Source organism: Gymnoscopelus microlampas (assembly GCF_963454915.1).
Source record: "Gymnoscopelus microlampas genome assembly, chromosome: 13".
Classification (NCBI taxonomy): domain Eukaryota; kingdom Metazoa; phylum Chordata; class Actinopteri; order Myctophiformes; family Myctophidae; genus Gymnoscopelus; species Gymnoscopelus microlampas.
Window position 1 is genome coordinate 6,856,726 of NC_139950.1, and position 12,321 is coordinate 6,869,046.

Consider the following 12,321-nt stretch of genomic DNA (forward strand, 5'->3'; position numbering starts at 1 on the left):
TGACTTGAATGTACGGTGCGTAAAATTATAAATTGTGCACATAGAAAAACAAGACAGCAGGGAACAATGTGTGATATGTCTTCTATTATACTCCTAAACAGAGCAGGGTACGGACATGGGACACACCCAGTGAGAAAAGCTGAATCCTAGACAGTGACCCTGAGGTGTCTCTACTGCACCTGAATCTAGGCCTGTTACAATTATTACATAGTCACCTAATGGTACGCAATTATTTTGCATAATCGTTTCCATGTTGAAACATTTTCTAAAATCATGGAAATAGCAGATGTACAAGCTCACAACGTGTGGCATTGCGACGCGTTGTGAGCTTGTAGATCTGCTATTTCGACTAATAATGTTTTTCTGAAAGTATAAAGTTATTAAACATGTCAGTAATTTCTTTGCATATTTAGGTTATTTGTCATAGCTTCCCTGTGCAACTTCAAAGCCTAAAAGCCAAACAGAAATGTAATTTGCATGCATATGTTTCGGTGTTCAACGACAAAAAAAACACAATTAAGTCGTTAAGACAAATGAGTGGCCAGCAAGACAGTCAGCCAGCCAGCCAGCGTGGGCCGGGAAGCTGTACACTCCTGGCTCAAGCACACCAGACAGAAAAAAAATGTCATTTTTTTTGTGACACACCCGATAGCACTAATGACATCATCAACCAGTGACACAACCGACAGCACTAATGACATCATCAACAATAGACAGCGGGCGACAACATGCCGTCCATTTCAGCTGAGCTGGCATTTCTACGCACCTGATTAATGGTAGCTGTGTGCGCGTGCGATGTGTGTGTGTGTGTGTGTGTGTGTGTGTGTGTGTGTGTGTGTGTGTGTGTGTGTGTGTGTGTGTGTGTGTGTGTGTGTGTGTGTGTGTGTGTGTGTGTGTGTGTGTGTGTAGTGAAGCAGTGATGTATGGTTAACTGTCCACCGCGTTCATCTGCTTCAAGCCATACATCACAACTTCACTATGTAGCCTATGCAATCATCCACACACGCACGCACGCACGCACACACACACACACACACACACACACACACACACACACACACATTTGTATTACTATACTCAGGAGACATTTCAGAACAGACATTTTATCAATGACATTACCATATTTTATTTGCCATTTTTAATCCCAAAAATATCTTTTCGTGCACCAAACTCCAACCGCAACTCTTTAACCTAAATGTCTAATCCTAACCTGAAACGTCACCTCAAACCAGGGCCGCATGAAGGGTGGTGCGAACGGTGCGGCCGCACCGGGCCCCGCGCTGGGGGGGGCCTCGCAAAAAAACGGGAAACCAGCAGAATTTAATATGGGGTTAACATGACACCCAACTTAATATTTTGAGGGCAAAAATAACCGCAAATAACCACCCAAAACTCGGATATATCCGACAGAAACCGCAAAAAAATCGCACGCGCGGGTACTCCACGCACGCACGCGCGTGCTCGCCAACTCCGCACCGGGCCCCGCATTTCTCCCAGACGGCTCTGCCTCAAACCATTTCACTTACGAAGACCAGGAAAATACACACACACACACACACACACACACACACACACACACACACACACACACACACACACACACACACACACACACACACACACACACACACACACACACACACACACACACACACACACACACACACATACATCTTGTAAAAGGGAACAGGATATGTATGCCTAGTATTGGCTAGTTCCCCCCCCCCCATTCCCTCCCCCCCTACACACACACACACACACACACACACACACACCCCCGCAACCAGCAGCGATCAGAGGAAGTATGAGTTAATTTGCGAGAAGCACAGCAGTCCAGACAGTTAAGACGGCAGTAAGAGGATAGTTCGTCCGATCGGACGGATTAACGCAGCGATGCTCAACCACTGGGCGGGGGGGCCATTGATCCAGCCCCCCCCCCCCCCCCCCTCCTCCAAAAAACGATTGATCGATCATTAGAATAAGAATGCTCTGAAAAAATGCACACGGCCCCACCACCTCTGACCGCTTTAAGTGGTCAGAGAGGGGGGGGAGGTCCGCAAATGCTTTTGAGATTTACAAAGTGGGTCCTCCAGTCCACTCCTGATGCAGAAAAGGTTGGGGACCACTGATCAAACACGGTCTCTCTCCTCCCCTCTGTTTATACACTCACAATCATGGCTTTGAAGTCGTCACGTCTCCCTGACGGCTGACACTCTGCAGTCAAGTCAGCTCTGATTGAGAGGCAGCCCAGGGTGGGGTCCTTGGGGGGGGGGGGGTTCCAGGGGGATCTACAAGCTCGCCCATTTTCACGAAGAATCGTGAAAATGGGTGCAAACCTTTGAATATATATATATTTTTAAGCAAAGGTTTGTAACTCAAATCGTTGCTTCTGGGGGTCCCAGGAACAAATGATTTGAGATGGGGGGTCCGCGGCCACATAAGGACACAGCAGGAGAACGTCACAGACACAGTAGCAGCTAGAAGGCTTTGACGCCACACTTCTGAACCCTTTCCACCTGGCTACCATCCGTTTTCAACTGATTGTGAGCCAGGGACCACCACCCTAAGACTAAGAATCAACCAGGGGACCACTGTTGTGTGTTGGGTGGGGATATGGGCTATAAAATGAGTCTTTTTGGTAACACTTGCTATGCATCCCAAGTCTATAATGCATCATAATCAAGCTTATAACTCTGCATGATTGTAGTTGTGAGAAATCAAATATGCATAACCCTTTATAAGACTGTTTCTCAACTAATTGTGCATGGACACATGTTCTTAAATAATGAAATATAGTGAGCAGAGCGTTTTTGCGAATTTCTCTTACTTTATTCAGCCTTCTAACTCATGTTAACTGATATACTGATACTGTAACTTATGTATGAGTGAGCAGACACATACAGACATACTATTACATGGGCACATTTCCTAATAACGACATTGTACACACTTCCCCTTCTTGAGATTCTGTTTCCCTTTTCTGTGGAAGTACTACTACCTCCCAGTAACTGTAACTGCTGTCAACTGCATTGACGCGTCATCTTAGGTCATTGAGTGAACTGTTTCTCAACTAGTGGTCCATGAACCACTAGTGGTCCACGACATGATTACAGGTGGTCCATGTCCAGTGGTGGAAAGTAACTAAGTACATTTACTTAAGTACTGTAAGTTTAATTTTGAGGTATTTGATGTAGGTATTTGTACTTTACTTGAGTATTTACAATGTCCAATACTTCCAATTTCAGAGGCTAATATTGCACTTTTACTTCACTGCAATTATTTGAAAACTTTAGTTACTAGTTACTTTGAATATTTTGATAATTATTACAAAACATACATAAACCACTTCAGCCCTATATACATTTCGCCATTTGAAAATAGTCGATCTACACGCTCACAATGCGTCGCATCGCGACGCATTGTGAGCTTGTAGATCTGCTATTTTCAAAAGATTTGTATACATTTGAGAACTTGAAATGCGACATTCTGCATAATGAGTGCTTTTAATTTTGGTGCTTTAAGTAGATTTTGATGCCAATGCTTTTGTACTTTTAAGTACATTTTCTCAAAGGACCACTGATAATTATGTTGATGTCTTTATATACCAAGTTACTAAGTTTCTCCAAAATAAAATAAAAATAAAAATGATAAAATCACTTTCCTACAATACTGAATGCATGATCAGGGACCACATGCAATACTTCCATGGACCACCAGTGGTCCACGGACCACCAGTTGAAAACCCCTGCATTAGACCGCTGAACAAGCCCTGAACACCCACCGCCTGTCACCAGACTGTCCTGAACACCCTGACTACAATCAGACTGTTGAGCAAGCCCTGAACACAGCCTGTCACCAGGTTACACCTGTAAACCTGTGATGTGACAATAAGTTGATTCTGAAACGTCATCGGTAGATTGTACAATGCCCCTGTGCATTCAAAAAGGCACCAAACGAACGGCTTTCTCTTCCCAATTGCCTTAACCACTTTCAACATGGCTTCTATATTTTGGTTGTGTCACTGTAGGCAAAAAAGAAAACGTAGGCAAAAAAGAAGCAAAAACAGCAGATCTACAAGCTGACAACGCAGTGCGATGCTACGGCGCATTGTGAGCTTGTAGATCTAGATCTGACAATTTCCGCCATTTTTTAAATGGCGCTTAAAAGGGATAGTTCACCCCCCATTTTTTTTTGATTAGTCACCCCATGGAGACTTGAATTCATGGATATGTTTCTGTTTTTGTCGCATTCCTAAGCCAATAAGCCAATTATTGGCTTAGGAATGCGACAAAACAAAAAAATATCCATGAATTCAAGCCTCCATGGGGTGACTAATCGATAGAAAAAGTCATTTTGGGGGTGAACTATCCCTTTAACGAAGCACTTCACCAATTTTCAACCTCATGTTTACATGATTGGTCCTGTCTATTGCTGATATGAAAAACAATTCAACCCACTTCCTTACACCTGTAAACCTGCGATGTGGAGAGACAATACAGCTGATTGTGACAGAACGGTGGCTGTTCAGAAGAACAACGGCATCAGCCCGCGGAGGCTGGGATAGTATAGGCCTGTCACGATTATTACATAATAGCCTGAATGCAATTATTTGACATAATCGCAATTATGTTGCATCATCGCCAGAGTCGTTCCCATCCATCTGTATGAATTAATCCGTTGAATAAAAGCGATCATAGCCGATCTACAAGGTCTGGCTTGTACAGTTCATCAGCTATTTTCAATGTTTTTGAAAGTATCATTGTCATGTCATGCCATTTCTTTGTACAGTTATCCCATTGAGACCTGAGTCTGATTCTACAAATGCCTTCTAAATCAGTAGTTCTCAAACTTTTTCGTGCCAAGGAACCCGAAAATGATATGTATTGACCCCCAGAAGAGAAGAGTTGTGTTAAAAAATCTAATTTATTCAAGATTTTTCAAAAATGTTCAAAAATAGCAGATGTACAAGCTCGCAACGTGGCGCGAAGTGACACGCTGGGAGCTTGTATATCTGCTATTTTTGAGAACCACTGTTCTAAATCCTAAGAGTTTTCTGAAAAACTTGCAGCTAAAATCTAAAATGAAACGGATGGTTTCCCGGTTTTAATGGGTTACGTTATTTTGTCATATCCGCCCTGTGCAATTATTGTTTACAAAGCCTCAAAGGCAAACAGAAATATTATATTTGTATTTATACTACAGTATGTTCCAATGTTCAATCCAAAAAATAGCAATTTCATAGTTAATTGCAATTATTTGTACAACAACTAATCATCAACCAAAATATCATGACTGTGACAGTCCGGCTGGGTTGAAAAAAGGGAACCAAGAGATAGAGAGAGAGGGGAACTGACAAAAAAAAACATCCTGTAAATTGGTATCATGATGATTGCTATTACTGAATCTTACTTAACCCTCTGTTACAGATAAATGTAAATAAAAGTTTACTTGAGTGAAAGTACAAAAGCATTCCTTTTAAAATATACTTAAGTACTGAAAGTAAAAGTACTCATTTTGCAGGATGTTCAAATGCTTTGAAAATAGCAGATCTACAAACTCACAATGTGTCGCCACGCTGTGAGCTTGTAGATCAAGTATGCATACGGCTGAAGTGGTTAATGCATGTTTTGTAATAATAATCAAAATCTACAAAGTAACTAGTAACTTAAGTTGTTACATAAATGTAGTGGAGTAAAAGGTACAATGTTTGCCTCTGAGATGTAGTGGAGGTAGAAGCAAAAGTATTGAAAATTGGAATTGGAAACACTCTGCAGTAAGTAGAAATTCCTCAAAAGTGTACTTAAGTACAGTACCTGAGTAGCTTAAATACTTTACACCACTGCCTACGAGTAACAAGTGTTGTTGGTGGACGACCATCTTGTGAAACTGATGTGGCCACACAATCATCAGTCTGGCAATAGGCCCTATGCACAGCAGCCATATTTGGAATGAATTGGGCCCCTTCCTTACTTCCTTCACAGGTGTTACCAATAATACTAATTAAGGCTCCGTTCCATTTAGTGTGGCACAGTGGTTGTCTTATTTGTTGTCTTACTATGAGAGTGTACAAATGGAACCAAATGGACCCTCACGGGTCCATTTGGTTCCATTTGTACACTCTCAGAGTTACACACCCACCTTAAGGGGCCATTTGGGAACCAAAATGGAGTGTTTCCAGTGAGCCAACATGCACAATGTCAGCACCCTGACCAGAATGGAACAGAGCCTTCATTAGTATCATTGGTAACACCTGTAAAGGTGTTATTTTCTTTCCAATATGGCTGCTGTGCATAGAGCCCAGGGTCTGTCTGCGGTGTCCAGGTCACCTGCCCTTACACAGAAGCCATCCTCTGCATAGTCAGTCAGTAGTAGAGCACTCGCCTTCTGACAACAAAGTCCTGGGTTCGATCCCGGGCACCGCCAACTTAGCGTATGAGTAGCACGACTTGAGTAACCAAACCATGCGGTAAATACCGCACAGAGTGCCGCGCTATGAGCTTGTGTATCTGCTATTTTTGAATAGCCAAAAGAAATCTAAAAATGACACAGATGCGTTCCCGGGCTTAATGGGTTAAACGCCAAGTGCTGGAACAAGATTCAGGCTTTGACTGGCTGCCAACAGAAACGATACCAAACCGTGTTATTGCTCCAAACCGCAAGTGTTTCAGAAACTTCAACGTGGCATTCTCAGTGTGATTTCGAAACTGAATCCCGGGCAGGCAGCTATATGTGGTGTAATCTCATGTGAGATTAAAGTTACAGCGCATTTCAAAGTGAAGAATAATTTTGCATAGTGTTATCCGCGTGTTCATGCATGTACGCTAACGCAGATAGCGAGGAACAATGAGTGTATGCTTATCTCAACAAGCCTCCAGTATTTCACAACAATAGCAAAGACATAACCGTAGGGTGCAGCGATGTAACGCGCGCACACACATACGCACACACGTGCACACAGCTGGATTTTCTTCCGGCCCTGGCAATGACACATGTGTGCTAAATACAGAACATACAGAATAATAATACAAAATAATAGTGAACTGAATAAATTAAACACAGTTTACGGTTTTACACAAGCCGCTTGTTCTACTAGTCTCACTCCGACACACACACACACACACACACACACACACACACACACACACACACACACACACACACACACACACACACACACACACACACACACACACACACACACACACACACACACACACACACACACACACACACACACGAGTGAGAGAGGCCATTTTTTGTATTCCTTTATTCTCCACATATCATTATGTAAATAATTTCCTCCGCACACATTTCTATGTGTTGTCACTGCTGTTGTCTCTCGGCCTAACTGTAAATTATGCACCACGGTGGATTCAAACCCCTTGACTCCACGTGGTGGTGGACACTCAGAGTGAGCGCCCCCCATAAGCAGGTTTTGGTCTAGCAAGAATACAACATTTGAACCATTTAGACCTGAGGCCGATTCTACATAATGCCTTCTAAATCAGTAGTTCTCGCACTTTCAAGATACCATAAAAAATGTTCAAAAATAGCAGACGCACAAGCTTGCAGCGCAGCACGAAGTGACGCACTGTGAGCTTGTATATCCGCTATTTTTAATAGCCAAAGTAAAAATCGAAAATGACCGATGCTTCCCCGGTTTTAATGGGTTAAAATGGGCGATATGGACAAATCAAATATCACAAGATATTCAGCCAAATACTAGCAGTAGTGGCTCAGAGCCTCTGCCTGATGCGACGCATTGTGAGCTTGTAGATCATCTATTTTCACTACTTCTGTGCGACACTCTTGTATGATGAAGTAGGGCGCTAATTTATAAAAGAAACCCCAAAAATGTTGAAATATGCATGGAGATAAGGAGGTTTTTGCCCGACAGCGACGAAAATAACTAAGTGGGTGAATGTAAATCATAGATAATAACACATAATAAATTCATAACAGCTGGAACAGTCAGGTAAGCTCCGAAAATGACACCACTTTACGGTAATGCAGCCTTTAAAAGCAGTTAAAGACAATACTTATGGTGCTGGGGTGGCGCAGGTGTAAAGTACCTGTCCACCACCGCAGGGTCTAGGGGTTCTTCTGGTGGACATTAAGGGCTGGGATCCGGAACCGGAGAAACCAGAGCAAACATTGAGGAACCAAGAATCGATTCCATTAGGTTTGGTATACCGTTTCCGGAACCGTTTTTTAATGACACCGTCAGGAGCTGGTATGTGCTGGTATTCACGTCTGCTATACAATTACAATACCAGTGGTTTTCAAACGTTTTGATTTCAAGGACCACCATAACTCTGAGAGTGTACGAATGGAACCAAATGGACCGGTAAAGGGTCCATTTGGTTCCATTTGTACACTCTCAGAGTTACAGACCTGTAAGGGTCTTGCTGAGCGTCTTACAATTGGCCCGTGTTTGGGGGAGGGAAGCCGGGCGGAGAAGGTGATATTTGTCACTGCAGGTAGTACTTAAAATAAAAATGTTTATTGTTAAAAAGTTAAAGCTCTATATTGTGACAGCAATCATTGCACTAGAGTGTTTGTTCAGTAACATGGTCTCTCCAACTCTTTAATAATAATAATACATTTTCAGGTTGGGATACCGATTTCATCCAATCAGCAGAGAGAACCCAACAGAGATTAATTTATCAGCTTGTGTTCCAGTTCCGATTTTGTCTGCGCATTTATTTATCTATTTAATCACTTCCCAATTTCACTTGTTTTCCTATCTTGCACGACTTCTCTCACCTGATTGGATGAAATTGGCATCCCGACCTGAGAATTTATTTTCTGTTCACTAAAGGGCTGGAGAGACCGGCAGACCCCTGTTACTGAACAACAAAACGATTGCTGTGGCAATATAGAGCTATTTCACACTTATTTTAACAAAACAATATGACTTACTCTACCTTTTAATGTACTTCTGTCAAATCACTGTGTTAAGGATGTTGGGTGGACGCCCAGGAAGATTATAAATATAAAATCTCTCTGAGCAATCTGTGAAAATAAACCACTTAGAGCCCTGCATCATATTGTGTGGAAAGCTTTTGCAGAAAAGAGCCGATATTCAAGCTCTTGTGAGCTTGAAGATTGGCTATTTTCAGCAAAGAAATTTAATGAAGAGCAAAAAAACTGAAAAGACACTAGGATAAAGGCCGGAGCGACTCTGGTTAACCATAAAGGGTTTAGGAGGCTAGTGATGTAGGTGTGCAGCCTGCTATGAGGGTGCCAACTGTGTAGACTGTCAGCCCAGCCAGGGTTATTATAGTTCATATGTGCTGTGAACCAACCGCTCACACGTTCTAGAGGAAAGAGTGAAAACTGTAGCTGCATAATAAGTGGGTCACACAAAACACCCATATATATCTCATATATCTCATATATGGGGGTATATACCCATATGGCATATCAGCCCCCTCACACATCTAAAAACACCCATATCAGCCCCCTCTCAGATCTAAAATCACCAATATCAGCCCCCTCACAGATCTAAAATCACCCACATCAGCCCCCTCTCAGATCTAAAATCACCAATATCAACCCCCTCACAGATCTAAAAACACCCATATCAGCCCCCTCACACATCTAAAACACCCATATCACTCCCTCATAGATCTAAAATCACCAATATCAACCCCCTTAACACCCATACCAGCCCCCCGCCCCGCCCCTCCCCCCATAGATCTAATCATCATCAGCATCAATAATTGTCTCAATAAAAGGAGAGATGACACAGCCTTCCTTCTGTAACACAACCTGTTCGGCTTCAATGTATGGCTGAGAGACCATATAGCTTATTAGCTGTCACCTAAAACCTTTAAAGAGAGAGAATAGCCTTATCATCAAAAAAATGGGTGACATTAAATGCAATGACCTTTGCCATATGTTATTTAATTGTCCCCAATAAAAAAGTATATATAAAACAAAATAAATTAATATGACCAGACAGACAGAGGTGTTAATTATAAAATACAACAACAAAAAAATCATAAAAACACGACTAAAATAACCTGCTCAACATTTTAACCAACCAACTGAGTCTTTCGTAGATCTTTCGACAACAAACAGATACATATGATTCCATGCTGCAAGATGCATTCAAGGCTTGGTTTGTTGACAAACCGCGACACATTTGTTTTGGGGGCAAACTGACAAAACGTAGAATAACAACATAGTGGTTATTAATCATTTGAATAACAAGCAAGCCGAGAAAACGTTACAATAACACTTTACAACGCCTCTGTCTGTGCACCAAAAATCAATAATATCAACTGTCCAATTTTTGTTATGATTAATATAATTTATAATAATTTAAAATACTAAAAAAATATGTATAATAATATTTTTTAATTCATTCTAAATATAATGTTAAGAACGACATGAACACAACCAATGCACACAAATAACAACCACTGCTGCCTCTATAATCAGTTAATCACTGCAGCCGCACTGTTTTTTTACAAGCATATAAATAATATACACACAAAACAGTACATTAACCTATCACTTATACTTCGAAAATAGCAGATCTACAAGCTCTTGTCTTGTAGGTCTGCTATTTTCGGCAGGCGACACCTCAGCATCAAGCTTTACCCAGCACATATCCCTATACTAGCTCTGTTCCAGAGCGTTAGCGAGTTCCTCTCTAATGCGCTGTTAGGAGCGATGATCCTCCCATCGACTGAAAATTCCACTACCGTGCGAGGTCTCCAACTTTAGTCAAAATGAACAAAGCTATTTTGCTACTCATCAAAACAAAGTTTGTTTTGTGTTGTTGAAAGACGACTCTCCACGGTGGGAGGCCTCTCAGGACCCCAACTTCTCTGTATAATACACTTTTTGGGCAGAAAAAAATAAAATATGTCCGCCAGGCGGAAATTATTTTAATTACTCACCTGCGCCCTCTACAGATCTGGTCTATGGTAATTTATATTGATCAGATCTGTAGAGGGCGCAGTGGAGTAAATACAATATGTATTTTTTGCCCAAAAAGTGTATTATACAGCGAGGGTGGGGTCCTGAGAGGCTTCCCATCCTGGAGAATAGACCTTTAACAACACTAAACAGCCTTTATTTCAGTGAGAAGCGATTTTTTTGGTTTATTTTTTACTAAAGACGGAGACCTCGCACGGGAGTGGAATGTTCGGTCTATGAGCAGAGCAGCGCGCCTGGCAGAGCGTTAGAGAGAACTCATTAGTATAAACGCTCTGGACCAGCTGGGCTATCCCTGTGCTGTGTTAGTGTTACCAACCTTTATAGAAGCTTTGTGCCGCTTTGCTGCTGCTGGCCAGTCCCCGGGGTTTAGTTGGAAAGAATCAGAAGAAGAACCAATAATTAAATCCCCCAAAAATATCAAAATAAATAAATCACAAAAGATTATTCCAGATATTAATCCAACACGCGGCGTCTCCTCTGTATGTAGCGCAACAATGTAGCGCGTTCGTTCAGACGCGGCTCTATCGCTACAATGTTGCAGAGATCTGATCCATTCTATTCTATCTAAATGATCTCTCTGATCTAGATGTATATAGGCTTAGGGCAGGCAGGCTACTATAGGCTACGTTACGACCACAGCCAGCTGTAGATCTCTCCGTCCGAGGATTTATTAGATGCATAGAAGCCGAAACAACAAACCCCCCAAAAAAACGAGCCCTGATCTTCGCCACTGCTGCGCTGCTGTATTTTTGAACCATAAATGAGGCGATGACTGTGTTTGTGTCTGTCTATTTGTCTGTGCGTGCATCTATGATCCGCGATCCGCAGGCAGCTGTGTGTGTGTGTGTGTGTGTGTGTGTGTGTGTGTGTGTGTGTGTGTACACGCGCGTGCGCGTGCGTATGTATGTGTACAGTAGCCTCTATGCGTCACTCACTTCCGTGTTAAAATGGACTGGGGGGGGTAAAAATGGAAGAGAAATAATGCATTTGAAGGACATGTCGCCACGCGAGGGCGACACTAAACGCAACGATGACTTCAAATTATGTTTCAAGTGTCTATCAGTGGCCAAGATTGTATTTGAAAATAGCAGACCTACAAGCTTACAACGCGTCGCATTGCGACGCGTTGTGAGCTTGTAGATCTGCTGTTTTCAAATAGCTAGTGTATTTGTTTAAAGTGCTCATGTGGCCCATGTGCTTGTCTCTTTCACAGAGTCTGGCAACACTGTCTGTAACGTCAATTAAGGACCCCCCAAATTAAGACATATTTGGCCACAGGCCCCAATATGAAAATATGTAGTGCCAGGGGCCCCTAGAAGAGAAGGATTGAATATTTCAAAATTATTCAAAAATTCCTCACATCATCTC

General features: G+C 42.1%; 2 protein-coding genes across 2 annotated transcripts in view; both read right to left on the reverse strand.

The window, feature by feature from the left end:
- Window positions 1-11,750, reverse strand: part of marchf8 (membrane-associated ring finger (C3HC4) 8) — a 162,155-nt gene extending 150,405 nt beyond the window's left edge. The window contains exon 1 of the mRNA XM_084075781.1: window positions 11,270-11,750. The gene's annotated coding sequence lies outside the window, so the exon portion shown is untranslated. The remainder of the gene's footprint in view (window positions 1-11,269) is intronic.
- Window positions 3,746-12,321, reverse strand: part of selenou1a (selenoprotein U 1a) — a 310,703-nt gene continuing 302,127 nt past the window's right edge. The window contains exon 7 of the transcript XR_014602051.1: window positions 3,746-3,758. The gene's annotated coding sequence lies outside the window, so the exon portion shown is untranslated. The remainder of the gene's footprint in view (window positions 3,759-12,321) is intronic.